This window comes from Hemitrygon akajei, chromosome 20, assembly GCF_048418815.1.
Source record: "Hemitrygon akajei chromosome 20, sHemAka1.3, whole genome shotgun sequence".
Taxonomy (NCBI): domain Eukaryota; kingdom Metazoa; phylum Chordata; class Chondrichthyes; order Myliobatiformes; family Dasyatidae; genus Hemitrygon; species Hemitrygon akajei.
This window is the reverse complement of record NC_133143.1, coordinates 47,412,750-47,430,046: the sequence shown is the minus strand read 5'-3', so window position 1 is coordinate 47,430,046 and position 17,297 is coordinate 47,412,750. Positions and strand designations below refer to the sequence as shown.

General features: G+C 39.4%; 1 long non-coding RNA gene across 1 annotated transcript in view; it reads left to right on the top strand.

Moving 5' to 3' along the window:
* Nucleotides 1-15,842, top strand: part of LOC140713978 (uncharacterized) — a 124,849-nt gene extending 109,007 nt beyond the window's left edge. Inside the window, exons 4-5 of the long non-coding RNA XR_012095794.1 lie at nucleotides 6,408-7,109; nucleotides 14,558-15,842. This is a non-coding gene — a long non-coding RNA (uncharacterized lncRNA). The remainder of the gene's footprint in view (nucleotides 1-6,407; nucleotides 7,110-14,557) is intronic.
* Nucleotides 15,843-17,297: the final 1,455 nt, after the last annotated feature.

Sequence of the window (17,297 nt, the reverse complement as noted above, 5' to 3'; positions counted from 1 at the left end):
AAAGCAAATGCAGCCAGCATTTCAGCATATTTGGAATGGCAAGTTCTCCTTTGTTACATTACATGACTGAATTGACAGCCTCTAAATGTTGATCTGTAAGAAATAGTTTTGACAACATTCAAAGCTGAATTCAAGCAAATAAATATTTCACTGAGTTTAGAACAGAACATTGTGAGACCTGTGTGCAAATATGTTTTTACAATAAACTAATGCAACTTAAAAATAAGTTAAAGTTGTTCATATCAGCTGATATAAATGCTTTGAATTAATATAGTATTAGGGGAATAAAGAAAAGGGCTTACTTCTATAAACCAGTCTTTGAAATTGCATTTTTTCAATTTTTTTATGAAGGATAAAAGCTTAATAAAAGTACTGAGCAACTATGGGGCCTGATCTTGCTGTCAGTAAAGAGCCAACCACGCTTGAAAATGTTATGCAGAAAAAGGAAATTGTAGCACCTTTTTCAGATCTCTGAATGTCAACTTAATGAGAAAGATGTTTCAAATATCTTCTGTTCATGAATAAAATTGTATAACCAGTAAAGATACACACTCAGTTTTTACCGGCAATCAAAGTGAACAAGCGCTTTTAATATTTCTAAATATTCATGACATTTAGAAACATTTAAAAGCTATTAAATGTGACTTTAACAATTAAAATATTGAAAGAAAATATAAAAGCACTTAATAAAATTAATACTACTACAGCAAGCAATTAATTTGAAAAATTTCACAGTCTATCCTCACTTCATTGGAATAAACGGCACAGGTTCAGCAGAATAGTTTCCCAGCTCAGCCATTTTATATTCTATCGTTAGAAGTCACATAGAATCCAGTATCAGCTGGAATTGTTGGTAGACCTTGGCCTGTGAATTAGTTATTTCCAGGCCTGAAAGTCCTGAACTTGCAGTAATGCATTGCCAGTTTAAGGGGTAGTCATTGCTACTTCTTGGAAGTTATATTCTATTGAATTCTGACTGTAGTTCTGTTCTGCAGAATCAAATCCCATAAAGACCTGGACTAACATTGCCCAAGCTCATTCCCTTTGTGCTCTACCACAGTCATTGGAAGGAATTATCTATGAATAGTTCAGCATCTGCATCTGATTACGGGTGGAAACCATCGTGTCCTGCATGTTAGTTTTTTTTTGGTGGTACAGACCATGTTGCTTACTTGCTGCAAAGCAATGATACCACTATTTTCTATTCACTGCTACTGCTAATATCTGGGCTTGGAAATTGAAGTTCCTGAAATAATATAAAGCCATTATGCTTTTCTTGAGGGTGAGGTGCAAGATAGTAAAATAAACATTGCTGATTCAGTAGTCCTAGATTATTCAGGCAATTAAAATAGAAGATGTTGGAGCACAGTTAGCGCACGGGGAAAGAGAAATAGAGCTAATGTTTCATTTGAAATGTTTCCAATATTTTCAATGTTTATTTCCAATTTCCAGCATCTGCAGCTCTTTTGATTTTTCCTTGAATGCCTTTGTAGTGCAGGTGACAGGAGAAGGGAGCTGAGGTGATAGGAAGCGCATCACCAGATAAGGTACATGAAAACATGATTGAAGTTATCAATAACTGAAGCAACTTTGATGTAACACCAGAAGGAATTTATTTCCCTTGCCAGGGCTTTCATAATAAGTTTTAGAATGCACAACTTCTTAATCCTTGTCTTAAGCATAGACCCACTAACAGCATCACACCATTACTACTTCCCATTCTGCTTGGTGCTTTTACACTCTCCCTCTCTACACTCACAATGTTCTCTCTACATCAGTGTCATGATACAATGTTTTAACCTGAACCATCAACCGTTCCTTTCCTCCAAGGATACTCAACTCAATACTCCAGCAAATTGTTGTTCTCACTGGATCACTTCCCCAGTTCTGCAGCACCTATCAACCAATGTCCATATATCCAAAATGTTTGCCTTTGACACTCAGATTCCCAAAGTATATCTCAGTGCGAATACTTTCTTCTTTATCATAGGTATGATGTGTTACACACCTGCAACCCTGGAGAAATACCTGTTACATGCACGTAACACTAAAGAAGTTTCAGCAGCAATAGAACACACCTGGAGTCTGGTTTTGCTGTTAACAAAACACAATTTTATTAGTAACTACGTCATATAGTAACTTAAACCAGGTAAATCAAGAGTAAACAGTTTTATGCATATATAGGCGTAAATATATAAATCCCCAAGCTTATGTGGTAAGTGATACAGTCTTACAATGTGTGGTAAGGAAATTCAGTTCAGTCCATAGGATTGAAGTGAGAGAGAGAGATATTTGTAATCCAAACAAACAGGTGTCGTCAATCTTCCCGTTGTCCTCTGAATCCTAAAATATCACCAACAGTAGCTTATCGCAAAGGGGACCATCTTCAAGGGAGCCACGACCCAGGCAAGGGTCGACACATTGGTCAACACATCCCACAAGGTTACCCCAATCGCACACAATGTGATAGCCACTTATCCAATTCCACAACACACAAAATAACTCCAACAGTGATTTGCCACAGGGGTGCCTTTCTTCAGTGAACTGCCACACCCAGACAAAGGGTAAATACACATGTGGTATTCACAAAGGTTTTCCCCTCACCAGAGAACCCACTACTGTGGATTAAATACATGACAATCACACTTTCGTATTCGAATGGAATCAAACTCACCCTTACGGACTACTTGGAGATAGAGTCCAAACAGTGATCTCTTTGTCACTAGTCTTCTTTTGTTTCAAACCTTACTCTCCTCTCTTCTCTGCAAACTTCTTCTAGTTTCAGCAACTTGTGAGAGTCATTTGTCAATACTGTGGATCGATCTCAACTCACCCCTTTGGGCTACTGGAAACTTAAACCAGCGACCGACTCACTGGTGTCTTCCATTGACAGAATCCATCTTGACTCTGACCGTGTGTGTCTGTGTGTCCTTGTATATTTAAGACAAGCCATGAGAACCCATAAACATTCATTGTCCATCAAATAACTCCACTTCTGTCACCATAGTAACCAAGCAACTCTACAGTCAGCAGAAGTCTAACAGTGTCTAAAAGTCAGTCCCATTCTTTCGGGATTTTAATGTGTCAATCCACAGAAAAAATAAACCCTAGAGGTATATAACAGATGACAATCAAATCTTGTCAGTAAATAGACTGAAGGATCTACAATTTATAAACACAAGAGCATCTGCAGATGCTGGAAAACCAGAGTGTACACACGCACACAAAGTTCTGGAGTGTCTCTGCAGGTCAGGCATTATCTATGGAAAGGAATAAGGAGTTGATGTTTTGTGTTGAGACTGTGAATCAGGATCAGAGTCTACAATTTGATTTCATTTGAGGAACTTAACATTCAGGACCATGAATAACTTGTAGCCTGACGATGGTGCAGGTTATTTGAAATGATCTCTGGATATTTTTACACCTTTTTTCCTTTTCGTTATGTGCTACAGATTTAACTTGGCAAAGCCTGGCTCTTCATCTTTTGCTGCATTGCCCAGTTATTAAAAGCTAACCTTTGACTAACTCTTCCATTCTATGTGAAGAGAAACCTCAGGATCCTGAAACACCACAGGAAGAGACAGTTAGTACTTGCCACAACACACACTCATACTGCTTTGTAGACAATGGCACTACACAATGCCTGGAGAGTAAGTCCTTGCATACACCACCAGTCCCTGATTGCATAGTCAAGTTTGCCAATGTCATGACAATGGTGGGGCTCATCACCAACAAAGATGAGATGGCCTAAATAGATGAGGTAGAGGCCTGCTGCCAGGCAAATAACCCCTTTCTCAATGTCAAAATGTCAAAGGAGATTGTTATTGACTTCAGGAGAACTTGAACCAATCACAGCCCTCTTTACATTGGTGGTACGACAGTAGAAACTGAAAGCAGTTTCAGACTCCTGGGAGTGCACATCTTGCACATGCCAGAACTCATTCTACACAATCGAGAAAACTTACTAGCATCTCCACTTTCTGAGGAGGCTGAAAAGAGCTGGACTTGGCACATTCATACTCATGTCACCCAAGGGGGACCAATATCTTTGAGGGCAGATTAGTTAGAGCTGTTTATGAAGGTTTAAACTAATTTGGCAGGGGGATGGGAACCGGAGTGAGGAAGGAGGTATTTGGTTTACAAGCAGAGGCAGTATGTAGTGAAAATGCCAGCAATGAGAAGCTGATGATAAGGCAAAATTACAGTCAATAGGATGTTCCAATATAAAGGGCGGACAAAATTGAAAATGGTGTTAAATACAGGATGGAATGTGTTATATGTGAATGCACGCAGTGTACAGAAAAGGTAGATGATCTTGTAGTTCAGTTAGATATTGGCAGGTATGACATTGTGAGCATCACTGAGTCATGGTTAAAAGAAGATCCTTGTTGGGAGCTTAACGTCCAAGGATAAACATTATATCGAAAAGAATGGCAGATAGGTGTGGAGGTGGGGGAGGGGTAGCTCTGATGGTAAAATATGAAATCAGATCATTAGAAAGAGGTGACAGGAAGGTGTAGAATCATTGTGGGTAGAGCTGGGAAAATGCAAAGGTAAAAAGACCCTGATGAAACTTGTACACAGACCTCCAAACAGTAGCAAAGATGCGGTCTACAAATTAGAACAGGAGATAGAAAATGCCTGTCAAAAGGGTATGATAGTCATGGAATATTTCAGTATGCAGGTAGATTGGGAAAATCAGTTTGTTGCTTGATCTCAAGAGGGGAAATTTGGAGAATACCTACAAGATGGCTTTTTAAAGCAGCTTGTGGTTGAGCACACCAGGGGATCAGTTATTCTGGATTAGGTGTCATGCAATGAAACAGAATTGATTGGAGTTAAGGTAAAGAAACCTTTAGGGGATAGTGGTCATAATATGATAGAATTCACCCTGCAATTTGAAAAGGAAAAGGTAAAGTCAGATGTATTACAGTGGAGTAAAGGGAGTTACAGAGGCACGGAAGAGGAGCTGGCCAAAATTGATTGGAAGGCCACGCTAGCAGGGATGAAAGCAGAATAGCAATGGCTGGAATTTCTAGGAGCAATTCAGAAGGTGCAGAATAGATCCGTCCCAAAGATGAAGATGTCGCCTAAGGGCATGAATCAACCACGGCTGACAAGAGAAGTTGAAGCCAACATAGAAGTCAAAGAGAGGGAATATAAAAGCAATATTTACTGGGTAGTTAGAGGATTGGGAAGCTTTTAACAACCAACAGAGGCAATTTACAAACTCATAAAGAAGGAAAAGACAGAATTGAAGGAAAGTTAGCCAATAATATTAAAGAGAGTATCAAAACTCTTCAGATATATAAAGTGTAAAAGAGAGGCGCGAGTAGATATTGGACTGCTGGAACATAATGCTGGAGAGGTACAAGGAAATGGTGGATGAACTGAATAAAATTTTTGCATCAGTCTTCACCATGAAAGCTTGAGAGTGTCAGGAGGTGGAAGTGAGTGAAGTTGTTATTACTAGGAAACTGAAAGGTCTGAAAGTAGATTTGTCACCTGGACCAAATGGTCAACACCCCAGGGCTCCGAAAGAGGTGGCTGAAGAAATTGTGGAGGCATTACTAATCTTTCAAGAATCAATGGATTCATGCAATCTTCTGGAGGACTGGAAAATGTCATTCCACTCTTCAGGAGAGAGGCGGGAGAAAGGAAGTTATAGCCCAGTTAGTCTGACCTCATTGGCTGGGAAGATGTTGGAGTGGATTGTTAAGGAGGTGCTTTCAGAGTACTTGGAGGCACATGATAAAATAGGCTGCAGTTAGCATTGTTTTTCTAAGGGTAAATCTTGCCTGACAAGTCTGTTGGAATCCTATGAAGAAATAACATGCAGGATAGACAAAGAAGAATCAATTGTTATGTACCTGGATATTCAGAAGGCTTTGACAAGGTGCCACACATGAGGCTACTTAACAAGCTATGAGCCCAAGCTATTACAGGAAAGATACTAGCATGGATAGAGCATTGGCTGATTGGCGAGAGGTAAAGAGTGGTAATGAAGGGAGCATTTCTTGGCCGGCTGCTGGTGACTAGTGGTGTTCCACAGGAATCTGTGTTGGGACCGCTTCCTTTTACATTTTATGTCAATCATTTAGATGATGGAATTGATGGCTTTGTGGGAAAGTTTGTGGATGATACAAAGACAGGTGGAGGAGCAGGTAGTGTGGAGGTAGCAAGGAAGCGACAGAAGGACTTAGACAGATTAGGAGAATGGGCAAAGAAGTGGCAGATGGAATACAGTACAGTATCAGGAAATGTATGCTCAAGCATTTTGGTAGAAGAAATAAAAGAGCAGACTATTTTCTAAATGGAGAGAACATTCAAAAATCTGAGGTTCAATGAGTCAATTTAATATCAGAGAATATATACAGTATATAACCTGAAACTCTTACTCTTCACAGATATCCACAAAATGGAAGAAAACTCCAAAGAATGACTGACAGAAAATGTTAGAACCCCAAAGCCCCCCCCAGTGGAAAAGCATCAATCTTCCCTCCTCTCAAGTGGTCCAGCAAAAGCATCAACTCCCAGCACCCACCATGCAAGCAATAGCAGAGCCCCAGATGTTCCAGAGTCCATCAAAAAGCTGCTGTCCATCTCAACCCTTCAATATCTCTCAGGCATTCTCGTTCACTAAGAAGGGAGATGGAGGTATCACTCCTGGCACAGCGAGAGGGGAGGCCAACAGTTCACTGCTTCAATGTTACAATCTGCAGCATCACTTATTTTGACAGCAGCGTACACTGTTGTCTCGACGTTTCAATCTCCTGCGATGCTTCAGTTGGTGACGCAGGTGAGGAATCAGGATGTCCACAGAGCCGCACCACAAAGGCGCACGTCTTCGTGGCCACTCCTGGAGATATCAAAAGCTCTAGGCCACTCGGAGAACTCCGAGCGCAAGAACTGCAGTTTGAGTGCAGCTGTAGATCATGAACTCCGACAGGACCCCAGTCACCTTGATAAAAAAAAAAGAAAAGACATTAAAGGGAAGAAATTAAACTTTTGTGAATGAACAGGAGGAAGTCCCCAAGGTCTGCAAAATCCTCTGGCGCCATCTTTAGCAAGTCCTACTCCTTGGAGTCCTTGTGCAGGATTTTGTGAAGGTTAGTTTGTAGGTTGAAAAGTTGGTGGTGAGAAAGACAAGTGCAATGCTTGCATTTATTTTGAGAAGAATAGAATATAAAAGGAAGTTTGTAATGTTGAAGCTTTATAAGACACTGGTAGGGTGTATTCTAGCTTTTCTCAGAGTATTGTGAACAGTTTTGTGCCCCTTATGTGAAAAAGGATGAGCTGACACTGAACAGGGTTCAAATGAGGTTCATGAAAATTGTTCTGATATTGAAAGGCTAATCTGATGAGCATTTGAAGGTTCTGGGCCTGTACTCACTGGAATGCAGAAGAATGAGGAATGGTTTCATCAAAACCTATTGAATTTTGAAAGGCCTCGATAGAGTGGATGTGGAGAGAATGTTTCCTATGGTGGGGGAGCCTAAGGCCAAAGGACACAGACCCAGAAGAAAGGGATGTCCATTTAGAATGGAGATGAGGAGAAATTTCTTTAGCCAGAGAGTGGTAAATCTGTGAAATATGTCACCACAGGCGACTGTGGAGTCCAAATCATTGGATATATTTATGGCTGAGGTCGATAAATTCTTGATTTGTCAGGGCATGAATGGATATGGGAAGAAGGCAAGAGACTGGGACTGAGAGGAAAATGGATCAGGCATGATGGAACGTTTGGAGCACTCGATGGGCCAAGTGGTGTAATTCTGCTCCTATATCTTATGGTCTTGTGGTCACTCAACAGATGTGCAGTAGTTAGCATCCTGACAAGTTGCATGCCTGCATGGATGGTAACTGCACTGCAGCAGATGGGAAGGCTGTATAATGGTCATCAAAACTGCCCAATGCATCACCACCACCGAAAAACAGCTACCTTCTCCAAGCAGTAAGACATCAACACCTCAACCCACTAACCCACTCCTCCACACCCCAACAACCAAAACTTTTTCATTTTCTGCCAGTTTCCTTACATACATTCCTGTGCCTGGCATCATTTTATGGACATACAATCAATCAATGTATATAAGCTAACATATGAAGTTATATATATATATTATGTGTCTTATATTATTATTGTCTGTTTTATTGTGTTTTTTTTGTGCTGTGTTAGAATCGGAGTGAAAGCTATTTTGTTCTCTTTTACAATTATATACTGGAAATCACATTAAACTGTCTTGAATAAAAAACCTTGAATCGCCAAAAATTGAGCCAAATCTGCACATAGGAGACTTTGTAGGAGCCAGGTAAATCTAGCACGACAGCAGATCATTTGCTTGTAAATCTAGGAAGGATGGGGTGGAGAGGGGGAGGGGAAGGAAGGCTCTTACAAAAGATAACAGCATTATACTAGGATTTGTGAGTGCAAGTTTTCCAGCATACGTGCTCACACTCTGTCAGCAAAGATAGGAGGTTAGCTGTAATTTGTGTTGTACTGTCTTGGATAGCACGATTGAGCAAGCAACTGAAGAGTGAATAATAGACTCAACAATCACTGCAGTGCAGCCCACAGTGATGGTAGTCCTGATGTAAGCTCTATCAGCTTCTAGCTTTTCTATAATTTCATTTGCCTTTTCCTCCAGATCTTCCAAAATTCACGTGGATTTATATTCTAGCTTAAATAACTAAGGCTGGTGTAATTTCAACATTGCTTCAGGTGATCTAACTAATCATAGCAAATAAATCTATAGGGGTCAAAATAATGAGAACATTTCACTGACTTGTCTTGCTTGAAGGATTCTACTGCACTGTGTTATTGGTTGTGATCAAGGAGAGCAGGAACAGATTCCTTTAGTTTATCCTTCAGTGAACTGGAAAAATACAACATAAATCGTATCACTTAATGAGTGTTTAATTATGCAAACTTTAATGTTAGTGGACTCGGGGACAAAGCTAATATAACAGACTGTATTGAGCTATGCTAGCAACAATACTCTGAATTAGACCTTGTGTACATATTCTCCACATTTATTATAAAGTAAACAATATAAATCCTTTTTGTTTCATTTATTTAGCTTGCCTTTCCATTTTTGGAATGTTAGTCTTGTTGTGTCAGTATAAAATGACCAAATCAACCCCTGGCTGACTATCTCTAGAGAGTAATACTGAAATACAAAAACAGTCTTTCTATGTTTTTTTTTTGCTCATAATACCAAGAAGGGTATTTATTGCCCATTCCCCATTGTTCCCAGAGCTGGGTGGTATGCTGGCAACTTTTAGAGGCTGGTTAAGAGTCAGGTATGTTAATTAATCTGGAATCACAAATAGGCCAGACTAAACAGGACTGGAATTTTTTTCCTTTGAAGTCAAGGTGAATGAGACAGGATTTTACAGCAATCCAGTCATTCATGATTTCCATTACAGATACTAAACATTTACTTTTAAGTCTCATCATCTAAGTTTTCTAGCTGCCCCTAAACGTATCATTGGCTATCCCACCCACCCACTGTCCAACCACAGTTGCCATACCAAGATCAGTATTTCTGGGACTAAGACCAAATTATTTTAAAGATAAATTCCCACTTTGCGAGGAAGTATCCTGGGAGACAGCATTGACCAAAAGATGAATTTGACCATGAATTCAACCAATTCAATTTGCACTTTTGCTACAAAGTGCACGTTAAAAGTTAAATCTTCTACAATTAGTGACTTACTTCTCACTGTCCACTTTTATCAACAGCTTTAAGTAACAGGTTAGGAATCTGCAGTAGAATAATATCCACTTGCCTTGGTCAATACGGTTCCATACATTCAGGACAAACCAGTCTGCTTAATTGTTATCCCAAACATAATCCACTCCCAAAAACATTGTCCATAATGGCTACAGTTATGCCATCAATAAGATTCATTGCACAACATATAAAGCTATTTTATTGTGATATCCAATCAGGAAACACAAAAATTACCATTGTGCATAAACTGCACAATATCTGCTGATTTGTTCCAAGTCAAGCACTGGCCGAAATTTACTTTTATAACCATTATTTAATTAATCCCAGCCAAAGACCTGGAACCCTATTCAATAGCACTATGAAAGTACCTTTACCACTTAGATTGTATTAATTTATGAAGACAATTCACTGTCATTTTCCCGAGTGCAAGAAGAGATGGGGCTTTGAATGCTAGTCTTGGTAATTACATTAATTTCTGGTGTGCATATACAAAGATAAGGGGTTATTTTGAACTTACAGGAAATGTTTTCTTCCCTTCATGTCTCAGAATTTCTACCATATAATTAAAATTGTTTGATTGAATCAAAATACTTTCACCTGAAAATTATCCAATTCAGCAGGGAAAGAGAGTTACCAAGGTATGGTTGTCTGGTGATGAGAAATTCACAATGACATCAAAGCATATGTAGCAATTGTGTACCATAAGAATGCATGATGGAATTGACGAGTTCACACTGAGTGACTGGTCCTTGTTTTATGTACTCACTGAAATTGCTGTGCAGCTTTTCATGCATATCTTGCACGCTGTCAAAAACTGAGTGCAGCCTGAAGTATAGAAATGTAATAGCATGCTGATTCACTGAATATAAATAAATACTGTCAACTATTTCCTAAATACATATTTATTAAATACAACTAATTTGTATTATAAAGCCGCACATGCAACCAAGTAGACAGTCAAAAAGAAAAATTTAGTAATAAAGCAAAAATCAAAGTGGTAAAGTAATTTCAGCAACATGAGAAAGTCTGCAGATGCTGGAAATCCAAAGCAACACACACAAAATGTTGAATGAACTCAGCGGGATCAGGCAGTTTCTATGGAAATGTATAAACAGCTGACACTTTGGGCCTAGATCCTTCGTCAAGACTGGAAAGGAAGGGGAAAGTTGCAAGAAGGGGTAGGAGGATAGCTGGAAGGTGATAGGTGAAACCAGGTGTGTAGGAATGGTAAAGGGCTTGAGAGGAAGAAATCTGGTAGGAGAGGAGAGTGGACCACTGGACAAAATAAAATTGGAGAGGATCTAGGGGAGGTGATAGGCAGGCTAGAAGAGGAAAGAGACCAGAGTGGAGAAAAGAAGAAGAGGGGAATGTGAGGGAATTTTTTTTAACCAGAAGGAGAAATTGATATTCAAGCCATCAGGTTGGAGGCTACCCAGACAGAACATAAGATGTAGCTCCTCCACCATGAGGGTCGGCTGATCTTGGCACAAGAGGGGTCAACTCTTACAGTCACCATGGAGGAGACCCTAGAACCTGAGATTGATTTCACAGCCATAAGTCTCACCTGTCAAAAAGAGTGACTCTCCCTTGTCAGTTAAGACATTATCTCACAAGTGTATGAAATCCTCCACAGCAATTAAATCATTTGGCCTGAACGGGACAATTAAAACATTTACTATACTGTGAATGTCTGTATATAGTAGTTGTATTATATGATATGCCATGTATATAGTTGAGATGCATTTTCTTTTTTTTAATTAATTTTTCATGCTTTCCTTCAATTACTACAACAAAAGCCCAACTACAAAATAAAGATTAATACAGGGCAAGATAAACATACAATAATATAGTTCAAAATAATGATGAAAAAGCACCCAAAATAAAGTCATGTAAATTTAGTATCCTCCCCCCTCCCACAGAAAAAAAACTCCAGACCAACCTCTGCAAGATGTAGACAATATTAATCGGAGCATTCAAATCCTCAAAACTGTAAATGAAAATAAGAACAGAAGATAATAATGCCTACTACCAAAGAAAGAAAAAAAAGCTGAAAGTAAGGGACTGAAAAAAAAGACTTAATCTAAAGAGGAGTTATGAAGAAAAGGTCCCCACACCTTATGAAACTTTATGTCCGAATTGAGAAGTGAGTAGTGAATTTTTTCAAGATCTGAACAGGACATAATATCATTAAGCCATTGAATATAGGTGGGTGGGGCAACATCTCTCCACCTAAGAAGAATTAAACGTCTAGCCAAAAGAGAAGCAAAAGATAATGTTTGACGTTTAGTTGGACTCAAATGTATATCTACCTCCCGCAAGGTACCAAAAAGAGCAATCAGAGGGTTAGGTTCTAAGTGGCAATTAAGAATATGGGATAAGGTTAAGAAAACTTCTCTCCAAAATTTCTCTAGACTAGGACAGGCCCAGTACATATGGATAAGAGAAGCCTCACCACCTTTACACTTATCACAAACAGTTGATATTAACTCAACTATTGAGTTGGAGTTTATACAGTAAATAGACAGGTAGAAGTGTTGTGTATTTGGTATTTCAGTAATATTTGAGGGATTTTATATATATATATTGATAAAGCATTCTTGTTGAAATAATTAATTACGGGTTTTATGTATAAATATTGAACTGTATACATCATCAAGCTACCATGTGATATGTGTACAACTCTTTAAAACTAAACATGAAGTTATACCCATTTTTCAGACTCCTGTATCTTCCTTTGAACTAGTTTAATGTTTTGAAGTTGCAAAACATAACAGTGGCCTCATTTTGGCATGAAAGGTGGCCATGGACTGACATATTGGAATGGGTAAGATTAGGCCACTGGGAAGTTTTGCTTTCGGTGGTTGGAGCAGGGGTGCTAAATGAAGCAGTTCCTCAAATTTATGGCAGGTCTCACCAACGTAGAGGAGGCTGGGTCAGGAGTACTGGACGCTAGAGACAACCCCAGCAGATTTGCAGGTGAAGTGTTGCCTCACCTGGAAGGACAGCTTGGGGGCCTGAGCGGAGGTGAGGGAGGAGGTGCATGGGTAGGTGTAGCACATTGGCTGCTTGTGGGGATAACTGCTGGGAGGGAGGTGAGTGGAGAGGGATGAATGGACAAGGGAATCACAAAGACAGTGAACTCTGCAGGAGGTGGTAGAGGTGGAGTGGGGGGTGCGGTGTGACAAGATAATGTCTGTATGTCTGTTTGGTGGTAGGATCCCATTGGGGATAGCAGAATTTGTGAGGATGATGCGTTAGATGTGGAGGCTCATGGGATGGGACATAAGGAATATATGTATATAACACAGGGGGGTCATCCCAGCTCATTTTATTCATGCTACTCCAAGGTGAGAGATATCCAGCTTTATTTCACTTCCTTGATCTCATCCCATTATTATGTATTTCAGGTGCTCAACCAGTCAATTCTTTTTGAAATATAATGCATTTTAAAAAATCTGAACTACTCTTTCAAATAGTCAGTGCCAGACCCCACTGTCCTTTGAATGGAGAAACTATTCCTCAGCATCTCACCTTCAATTACCAAATATATGACCCTGATTGACTGACTTCTCTGCTAAGAGAAATAGATCTTTCATGCTTATCCCGTTTGAGCACTTCATAACATTTTAATTAAATCTCCCTTCAGCTTTCTGTATACCAATTAAAAACAACTTATTCCTGCCATAATGGGTCAGAAGGGCTATTCAATGAAATGCTACTGAATTTGTAACCCAATAGAGGAAATAGGTCATCAAAGATTTACATTTGTTGCCTTAAATGCTCATTCTAAACAATATTGTGAAGTAAATATATTGATATTTCAACACCAGTGGAAAACAGGAAAAAAAGCCAGATTACAAGGAAAAGGATTTATTTTTTCCCTGAGTGCATGCCTTTGAGGATTGCATGACTTTTCTGTATAAAAATTGTAAAATATGTAGGTCATAAGTCTTGGTTGGCAATGAGATATGATAAATACATGAGCCTATCAACATAACTCATAAGTGACAAACCCCTAGGTGGGTTACGTTATGTGTCTCTAGAATTCAGAATTGCAGCCTTCAGATATATACATGGGATTTATGGTCTTGTGTGAAAACAGGGCACATTATATGAACTTGAAAAGAGTTTAGTAATGAAAAGTAGGATTTCTTAATAATTTTCTAATCAAGGAGAGTCTTATGACTGATTTTTTTATATTATGGTGAGGAATTCAAAATAGTAGAAGTTCATTTTGATCTTAGGTATTTAGGAATAAAATGGTTCATTTATGTAATCTAGTAGAAATCATACTTAATCACAGTACTGGAAGTTTAACTTGCTGAGTTCCTCCACGATTTTGTGTGTGTGTGCTCAAAAAAAATGTTGTTTGCTTATAATTCATAGATTTTGTTGCTGCATTATCAAATTTTTCTGTAGTTTGAGAGTAGTTTTAAATTTGCCTCTTAAACTTAGAACCGCTAAAATTGTACATAATTCAATTTTCACTTCTTGATAAGTGACATTGAATTGACTCAGGGAATCAAAGAGCAGTACAGTCGGCCCTTCAGCCCATCAAGCCCATGCGATCAGTTGTACCCAACTACAGTAATCCCATTTACCTGATTTTTGTCCACTGCCTTGAGGGTCTTTGCTCATTGACCAAGTGTTTAGTCAACTTACCCAATATTTTCAGCAGATCAGGTAGCATCTGTAGCGAGGAAAGACAGAGATGCTTAAAATTTCAATGTTGAAAGATCAAAGATCAAAGTTCAAAGTAAATTTATTATCAAAGTATGTATACGTCATCATATACTAACTTGAGATTTGTTTTCTTGCAGGCATTCACAGTAGAAATGAAAGTACTTTATAAACAACTTTTAAAAAAATTACGCACAAAGACTGACAAGTAAACAATGTGCAAAAGAAGGCAAACTGTGCAAATAATTAATATACACAACACTGAGAACAAGAGTCCTTGAAAGTGAGTCTGTAGGTTGTAGAATCCGTGCAGAGCTGAGGTGAGTGAAGTCATCCAGGCTGCTTTAGGAGCCTGATTTTTTGAAGGATAATAGCTATTCCCAAAACTTGTGGTGTGAGATCTAAGGTTCCTGTACCTCCTTCCCAATGGCAGCAGTGAAGAGAGGGCATGGCCTGGTTGGTTGGGGCCCTTGATGATTTCAAGACAATTACCACCCATAAGATGCTAATTCGACATTTAAAATCTTATTTTTGTTCTTTTTTTCCTGATTTCCAGGAGTAGTATTAATTTGTTATGTAATTTCTTGTATATTCTTCTCTGGTTTGTGTTTTCTGTTTTAATTACAATACCGTGAAGCTCCTTGCAGATACTAACTAAATCAACTGCTTCGTGACAGGATAAATGATTGTTCAATTTGAAAATTGAGTTTTATCTGCCTGCATTTCTTATATTGCCATATTGATGAGTAAATTTCCTTCTATAAGCATAGAATTCTGGTATTTTGAATTCAGTTTTCACATAGTTCAACTTACAAGGAAAACCTTTTGAGTAAAGCCTTTATACTAAAACCTTTTGAGTAATTCATAAACACATAGGCCATTTGGTAGGGTGGAAGTAGCACTATGTCACAGCTCTGCTACTATTATCACTGAAATCATCACTGTTCCCAGAACATCAGAGACATCCTCCTTCTTCAAAGAACAAGATTTCTCTTCATCCACTGTAAACACTACCCTCACCTGCTTCTCCTCTATTTCCAAACATCCACACTCAGCCCAACTTTCTGCTGCTTTAACAGTGATGAAGTTCCTCTTGTCCTTACCTCCCACTCCATGAGCCTCCACATCCAACACATCTTTCTCTTTTTGAGGTATAGCTCCTTGAAGGTGTCTTGGAAGCTACAGAGGCTAGTGGCCATGATGGAGCTGACTAAGTTTACAACTCTCCGCAGCTTATTTTGATCCTGTGCAGTAGACTTCCCCCTGTGCCGTACCAGATGTTGATGCAGCCGGTCAGCAAGCTCTCCATGCTCCGTCTGTAGAAATTTGTGACGTACAAAACCCCCTAGAAATGGAGTCTTATCTCTTATCAAAGCTAAGGCACCAGTACAAGCCCTGTTAAATGTTCAGATAGTCAACAATATTTAAAAGCTATTACAATAGAAATTGATAGAAACAAGAAAGAATTAATACAAAATATTAACTTAATCACATTAAATGCTAAGGAATTATTATGAATATTAAAAAAGTAAGTAAGAAGTGGATGTATTGTCTATTTCCTCTCAATTTCCAGGTTAGGAATGATGGTTCTCAGTGCTACAGAATGGGATAGGAAGATACCACAACATGAATCCAGGCATACCTGAGCTCCAATTATGTTTATTTGGGGTCCATTAAGGGAAGAGATTGACAAATGCTGTCATCTCACCTCTAGCTTACAAATGGTTCTCCACAGAACTGTTGGTCACAGCCATCACAATTTGGACCATATGGGTCATGGGTATATGGATGGCATAACAGGTGATATCCAGCAACTGAGAAAATGTGTTCCTGGCAGCAGGCTGTAACTTTAGTTATAGGGTAAAGGAATTTTATGAGGACCTGGAACTAAAGCTGTCAAGAAATGTGGAAGAGGTTTGTTTCAAAAAGCAGAGCAGTGGAGATAAGTTAGCAGTAAATGATATTTTACTAACAAACTGCAAAATAACAAGCCTCAAGGGGCCACAAAACAGGAGAACAGATACTTAACATGACAGAACGACAAGGTAACTAAAGACTAGGAACAACAGGTTGAGACCAGCTGGTTTATATGAAGGAACAATGGTTGTGGATGAGAGCTGGGATTAAATGGGCTGCAGGTGATTATTTGGAAACAAGTGGTAGATAACTCCTGTGAGCTTATTGGAGACTGAGAGGAGCCTGTCTGGGCAGGCTTGAGAGCACCCCACCTCCACGTGGCCAGCACATGACTGCTCAGGGTAATCTGGATGCATCTGGTGGAAGAAGTCTATGAGCAATGGATCCAAGATAAAACTGGATGGCACCCAAGACCTCTCCTCGTGTCCATACTTGTTCCCAGTTGACCAGGTAATGCACACTCCATCCACAATGAAGTGAATCTATCAACTGGCAAACTGTGAGCACTGGACCACCTTCCACCATTCTTGGTTCTGGAAGTGTAGGCACAAGTGAGTTGAGTGGTCGAAGAACAATGGACTTGAAGTAGGTCAAGCTGGGGATAGGTGTGATGCTGAGGGCTGGTGGAAACTGGAGACAGTAAGTAATTGGGTTGGTATGGTGGGTAATCTTAATGCAACAAATGAGGCAGGAGCTTGTGGTAGTTGGTGCACAGGGGCAGTTCTTGGTTGGCCAGACAGACAGACTGCCTCAGTCTGCAGTAGTCTGGCAAGGCACTGATGGCAGTTATCCTGGTGGCAGTAGTTGCAGTTGGCAGCTAGGATGACCATTCATGCCCTCTTCCAAGCATTTCAGCATCAGAATCCAGGGCCCTGGTGGACAGGACCTCCAATCATTGGCTCGTCCAACACATCTTGGAATCCATGCGGCCTGTGCACATGAACGTCAGGGAGGACTACACAA